General features: G+C 43.6%; 1 pseudogene; it reads right to left on the bottom strand.

Annotated features, from left to right (window-relative positions):
• Positions 1-4,911: 4,911 nt before the first annotated feature.
• LOC103599999 lies at positions 4,912-7,084 on the bottom strand (annotated as a pseudogene).
• Positions 7,085-7,155: the final 71 nt, after the last annotated feature.

The following is a 7,155-nucleotide window of genomic DNA, read 5'->3' as shown; positions in this document are numbered from 1 at the left end:
TGATGTCTACTGATAGTTTATTTAGAGATCAAAATCTCTATAAAATGTCAATTATTTCAGATGTAAATTTAGTAGATAAGGGAAGGCTAATGACTGATTTTAAAGAGTTCAAGAAGGAAGTTAAAAAAATTATAGGCATGTAATACAAACCTCAAAAGATTGAAATTGAAAGCAAGCTTTCCCATCTTCCCTTTGGTAGAAGCAATCCCAGTTATTAACTTCTTGTAATTTTTTCTAGAGATGTTCCATGCATGTATAAACATACATGTGTATATATAACAAGATAATTTTTTTTAAACATGGAACATAGATTTTAATTAACTCATTAAGAGGAAACCCATAAGATGTTACAACTGGTTCAAAGATATATCCAAAGAACAAATACATAAACATCAATAATACTGCAAAGAATTTATAAAGAGAAGCAAAACTGATTAAACTGGTCAATATCAATAGGGCAATAATCAATTGCATTCCACCAGACACAATTTCCAGCTCAACAGACAAAAATCCTTCACATTACTATCAGTTCTCCATAATTTACAGGCTTATAAAATAGCTCAAAGATAATGAAAGGGTAAGATAACCTGAAAAGCTGAGTCAGACAGCATATCCTGTCATCTTTTTGGGCTATTTCAAAGTTTTTCACAATTTTTACTTATAACACAATACTAAATAAAAAAATACAACACATTTTGATTATATAAATGTGATGTTTTTCTTCTGGCATATGTGTTAGAGGTTGATAAAGTTTCTGAATTAGGCTTCTGATTGTCACACATCTGAGTTGCAGGAAGTCAGCTTGAGCCTAACCTGTGAGCCCTACTAAGGGTCAGAGGTAAACAGGTAGAAGGCAGTCTTGCCAGAAATTTTGAAGGACTGAGAGTTTTGTTGGGAATGAACTAATCTTAAAAATAAGCGTAAGCTAAACATGACTCTGTAACAGAGAGGTAAGCATTGGAGCTGAGGGCCGATTCTGATGATGGAAAAAGTGTCTGTTTCTCCAATTTGTCTCCTGGCTCTTTCCAAAATTATATTCACTTATGGCAGGGTTGTAAGTAAATTAAAATAGAAAAATCATTATAAAATGCTGTAAGATACTGGACCCCAGTTGATGTTGAACCATATAACACAAAAAGGAGAAGGACATTCTTCCTACTTCAATTTTTCATATCAAGGGCTCTAATGAACTGGTAAATGGGGAAGTAGAAACTAAGGAGAAGGAAATGTCATTAAATGCAAAAGAGTAGTTTGAACAGGTCATCAGATGTCAACATCCATAGCCATAGCACCCACTAAGTTATCTAATGGTCCATAGGGGGGAAATTGTGTATTAGAAGAACATGGGATATGATAGTTCATGAAATCAAGCTACCCAAATTGTGAAATACATGCTACGGGCTAGATTGGCCTATGCTAATATAAAAATTGTGAATTAAAATATTTCTCAAATTCACCCACTTCAACAAATTTTAATGAATTCAATTTTCATGCTTATCTTCCTTCAAAAACTGTTTTGATCTTTTCTTTGAATTAATGGTTCTTTGTCCAATCTTAAACTGTTGATTTTCTCTAGGGTTCTGTTAGAAGTCTATTCACCATTCCATGCTCACTCTGGGTTATCTCACTTTCATCCAAGCTCGGTGACCAGTTTTATACTGATCATTCGTACATCCATTTCCCCAGCCCACACCAACCATACTTCTGGTCTCCAGCCTTTGTAGTCAATGGCTTCCTGAACATTTCTACCTCTCTGGTACCTAAATTTAACATGTGCAAAACTAAAATGTATCTTTCACCTCACATCACAAACCTGTTTCACTTGCTGTCTTACTTACATCAGGGACTGGAACCACCGTCCTCTCAACTAATGAAATCCAGAACCTGCATTTCAAACTCAACTTCTTGTTCTTTTTTATCTACCCTACTGACATCTAATCAATCATAAATTCCTGTCAATTCCATCACCTTTGTAGCTCCTGAATCTGGCCACTTCTATTATCCTCACTGCCATTGCCTTAATTCAGGTCACCCTCACCCTTACACAGGATTACAGTAATAATAGTGATGACTGCAAACACGATGTTCTAAGTGCTTCACATATATATGGACTAACTTTAATCCCCTGAATTAGGTATGATTACATCCCTATTTTACAGACAGAAAGTCTTACAGAGAAGTCACCCAAGGGCCGGCCCATGGCTCACTTGGGAGAGTGCGGTGCTGATAACACCAAGGCCACGGGTTCGGATCCCTATATAGGGATGGCCGGTTAGCTCACTTGGGAGAGCGTGGTGCTGACAACACTAAGCCAAGGGTTGCGATCCCCTTACCGGTCACAAAAAAAGACAAAAAAAAAGAGTAAAAATTTGAATGCAGGCAGTCTGCCCAAGGATCCATGCTCTTAACCACTATACCTTAGTGCTTTTCATCCTAATGCATGCACTTACTGACTCTCTTAAGTAAACAGCAGCCATAGGGACTTTTCTAAAATTCAAACATGAACACGTTACTTTCCCTGCTTACAACAGTCCACTAGTAGCCTACTGCCATCAGGAGAGATTATACAACAGTCCACTAGTAGCCTACTGCCCTCAGGAGAGATTATTCTCCTTAACAGGGTACAAGACCTTTCAAGCTCCAGTCTGCATTTATGTAATGTCTCCATCACTACCCATGAGATTAGGGGTCAGCTAACTTTTTTCCACAAAGGGTCAAGTAGTAAACAATTTTGGCTTTGCAGACCACAGGGTCTCTGTTGCAATTATTCAAGTCTGCTGTTATAGTATGAAAGCAGCCATAGACTATGGGGTCAGCTAACTTTTTTCCACAAAGGGTCAAGTAGTAAACAATTTTGGCTTTGCAGACCAGAGGGTCTCTGTTGCAATTATTCAAGTCTGCTGTTGTAGTATGAAAGCAGCCATAGACTAAATGTATACAGGTATGGCTGTGTTCCAATAAAACTTAATTAACAAAGACAGGTGATGGGCTAGATGTGGCCCCCCAACCGCTGCACTAAACTGTAATGTCTGTGAAAAGGCAGGGGCTATATTTATCTTATGCACCACTGCATTCCCAGTGCTTATCCTGGGATTTAATTACTCAATAAAAATTTACTGAATAAATGAATGAATCCTAAAATTTCAGCTTTGGTGGTGAGAGAGACTCTGAGAAGAAAAGGGAAAGATAGAGAATGGAGAATATGAAATGGAAGAGAGGCACTTGGATCAAATAGACCCTTATCAGCAATATCCTATGAATTCACCAAGGACGTAACTCTATATTCTCTGCACAGTATTATACTCTTAATAACACTATATAATAGTGCCAGATAAATTGAATTTGCTCACTTCTCAAAGCCTGGACTGTATATCATTAAATTTGAAGGCAAAACCAAATATGAAATAGTCTAACCCCAAGTCAATTAAGAATAATCATGTCAATCTTAATGTTATATGACTCAAAGAATGCCTATAAAGCAGCATAACGCTTAGTTCCCCTGAGAAGGAAAACTACATACTCCTTCCTGAGAGTGAATGAGAATCAGTAGATGCCTTTGTGACACACTGGTACTATGACACCTTCATAAGCACCAGCCGATTTACTGTACAGCCAAAATCAATGAATCACTGTTGACTAGAAATGGAAAAGAGAAGCCATAGATAATTTTCCAAATTTGGTATGTACATAAAGATGGAAATGGACTGAAAAATATAGTCACTTATCAACAGATGGTAACATGGATTACCAGAAATAAGGTCAGATTTGTCGCTAACCACTTTACAAAGACCCCAGCCCCACCCCTTCCCCCAAATCCTACTTATGTGTGGTATTTTCCGAGAAGGTCATGCCTTGGTAGAAATAACAATCCTGCAAAGAAAGCAGGGAGGGAGGCAGTTAGAATAACGCAGGGGCCGGAAGTTCTGAGGAAACAGGGTGTGCTCTCAGGCTGGGGCTCCCCAGACTCCCACCAACATGTGGCAGGATGTGGGTGGAAATGTGGGGTGCTCTAGCCTCAGCACCCTTGGTTCTCTCTGCTTAGCTACGGCTGGATTTTAAGCTAATCTGACATTTTGTGCTGACTGAAGACCTTCAAGTTTTGCTCCTTTCAGTGTACTCAGAGATGCCTGCACTGGGAGTTGAGGCCCCACTGAGAATGTGGGGAGGAGCAGGGATCAAGTAATTTGCCTGTGCTTAATCAGGGCTTAAAATAGATAAACCCAAGATTAAACGGAGACCTTATTAGTCCTTGAATATCTAGTATGTCCTCTCTTACAGGAAAGAACCTTATTTCCAAGTATATTTTAAGACCCCCTAAACTATGAAGAGATTTAAGGTCACTTTCCAATGGCAATGCCTCTGTTAGCAACCAGGGCAGAAATGAAAATGGAGAAAGTATGCTTCTAGATAACTTTAGGTAAATACAAAAATTTTATACAAGCTCTGGGTGTGGCTTACTAAGATAAAGTATGATATATAATTTTTTTTTAAACAAAGAAATAGAGAAATTTTAATGCTAGAGAATTAATAGCATGGCACACTTCCCCTCCCCCACCTGTCTTGTCTGGGAATGTTCTTTTCCTGCGTCCTCAGGGCTGGCAGTCACCCTGGCTGGGGATGTCCCTGTCCAACAGGTAGCACACTTGTCCCATGCATTACATTCAACTGCTGCTCCAGTGTTTGATGGGCTGACTGGCCTAGGCCCCAGCCCCTGGCTTTGTGTTCTTTGCTTGGCCCTGTCTCTCTGCTAAGGCCAGGTGGACCGAAGGATTCAGCCAGATCAGCCTCAGGAGGAACGAACCACTCACTACTCCTCCCTCCATCCCCAGATAGGACAGAGCCTCCAGGCTGTGGGCAGCAAGATCTCCCCTCGCCCCCTGCTGAATTGCTGAGACCCAGGGCAGCTCTGCCTCACAGCTGATCCTTGTCCACCCAGATGGGTCTTGCACTGCTCCTCAGCAATTTTGTCTTCGATGATGCAAAGCAGCTCCTCCATGATTCCCCACATCTTGGCCTCCATGGTGGCATACAGGCACAGCAGTGCCTCCAGCTTCTTCTCCTTCAGCTGCCACATATGCAGGAATTATTTCTCCATCTCAGGCTGAGGCAGCAGCTTCTGAACCTCATGATGTTCTTCTCAGACACCCAAAATGAAGAGCACAATGGGGTAGATCTTGGAATTGATCAAGTCCATCAGGCAACCGATCTCGGCCTCCAGCAGATAGTGCTTGTTCTTGGCTGCCACACCTTCAACGTTGGCAGAAACGATGCATTCAAAAGTGTTGGGGTTCTTCTCTTGGGAGTAGATGATGGTCTCCATCTTCTGTTTCCTGAGGAACTCCTCTCTTGTAACAATATCCCACTTGCATATGGTGAAATCCATGGTGCCCCCGAGTTGAGCAGCTTCTGAACCAGTGTCTTGGCCACCATAGGGGGCCTGAAGAGGACAGGCTGGTGGTGCCCACAGTGGAAGGTTGACACCAGGCTGTAGGGGATGAGGCTGAGGTACTTGCTGAGCTCGTTCTCGGGATCCAGCTCTTCCTGCGTCTCCATTAAGAGCTTGGTGGCCTCCAGGAAGGACCAGACCAGGCTCCCCAGCAAGCTCTGTGAGATGATGCAGACCTACTCCTTACTGTTCATCTGCTTGTACTTGTTTTCAGACCTGCTGGCCAAACAGGAAACTTGCTTGTGAGAGGCAGGGACTGACCCAAGTTCACTCACTGAAACTGGTTCTTCTGGCTGCCAGGGGTTCCAGAGTGCCCTCAGGGTGTGGTAAGCAGTGTCCGCCTCCTGACGGCTTCCCCTATGCATCAGGTGCTACAGCTTGACCAGGAGGGGCTTACTGGGTTTGGCTGTAGCAGGGAATGTTGCCCATGTCCAGGTCATGGCCCATGAAAGTGTCAACCCGTGTGCACAGCCACCTGTACCTGGTTTCGTGAACATGCACAACATCGTCACACTTCGAGGACATGGAGCAGGCATCCAGCTGGCTGGAGATGTTCAGATTTAGGTGGATGTAGAACGAGTCCCCTAATGTGATCAGGTCCTCTTCCATGTGCTTCAGCAGCATCCAGTAGCCTGCCTGGTTGACCTTGTAGAGCAGTGTGACAGGGCCACTGCACCTCTGAATGGTCCAGTGGGCCTCCTTCTTTGTGCATGTATCCAAGGGGACACTCTGCCTTCTCGCCTTTTATGCAGGCTTCTAGCAGCAGCAGCTGGTGGCCCTCGTGGAAGCCTGCCTTCATGGTCCAGTGGGCCTCCTTCTTTGTGCATGTATCCAAGGGGACACTCTGCCTTCTCGCCTTTCATGCAGGCTTCTAGCAGCAGCAGCTGGTGGCCCTCATGGAAGCCTGCCTTCTTGCCTTCAAGGCCAGGCCAGGGAGCCCAGCTTGACCAAGTGGGTGAATCTTCCACATGCTTTGCCCCAGAGCAGGATGAGCTGGGAGATGAGGCTGTCGCTGTTCAGTGTTGTGTACTGCACCAAGGGCCCGAAACTCCACACGGATGTGACTGAAGGCCAGAAGAGTCTTTCTAGAGAGAACTTCCTAAACATGAAGTTGACCTGCTCCAGGTCATAGGTATCCAGGCTCTTGCACTGGTAGGAGGAGGAAGAGGAGGAAAAGTGGATGGAGAGGGGCCCAAAGGGGTAGCATTCATGACTGTCAACATCCAGGTCTAAGGCATCAAACCCACCACTGTCATTGTCTTCTTCAACTGTGCTGCGATAAAGTGCACTTTTCATATAGCATCTGATAATGGAGTTGTTTTCTGGGGGCTCGGCAGTCATTGACGTGTTGCTGCTACAGCTCTGATGGGGCATCTTGATGAAGGAGCTGGTGATGGGCAAAGAACTGGAGGAGGGGGGGCTGGCGTCTGTGCCTTCTTCATGTCCCTTGACTTGAAAATTCAATGTTTGCTTCAGGCTGATGGGGGATTTGGTTCTCTGCAGCTAGATGGCCTTCAGATTCATCCTGTGCCTGGGTGTGTGGTAGGGCAGGAAGTATTTGCTGTCTTTAGGCGACTCCTCTGAGGTTGAAGAATTGTCCACTTCTTGACTGTTAGCCCTGGAGCTGGCATCCCCAAAGTTTTTTTTTTTTTTTTTTTTTTTAAAGATGACCGGTAAGGGGATCTTAACCCTTGACTTGTTGTTGTCAG

The sequence above is a fragment of the Galeopterus variegatus genome, unplaced genomic scaffold (assembly GCF_000696425.1).
Source record: "Galeopterus variegatus unplaced genomic scaffold, G_variegatus-3.0.2 Scaffold3179, whole genome shotgun sequence".
In the NCBI taxonomy this organism is placed as follows: domain Eukaryota; kingdom Metazoa; phylum Chordata; class Mammalia; order Dermoptera; family Cynocephalidae; genus Galeopterus; species Galeopterus variegatus.
The sequence above is the reverse complement of the archived record's forward strand: the minus strand, read 5'-3'. Positions and strand labels throughout refer to the sequence as shown.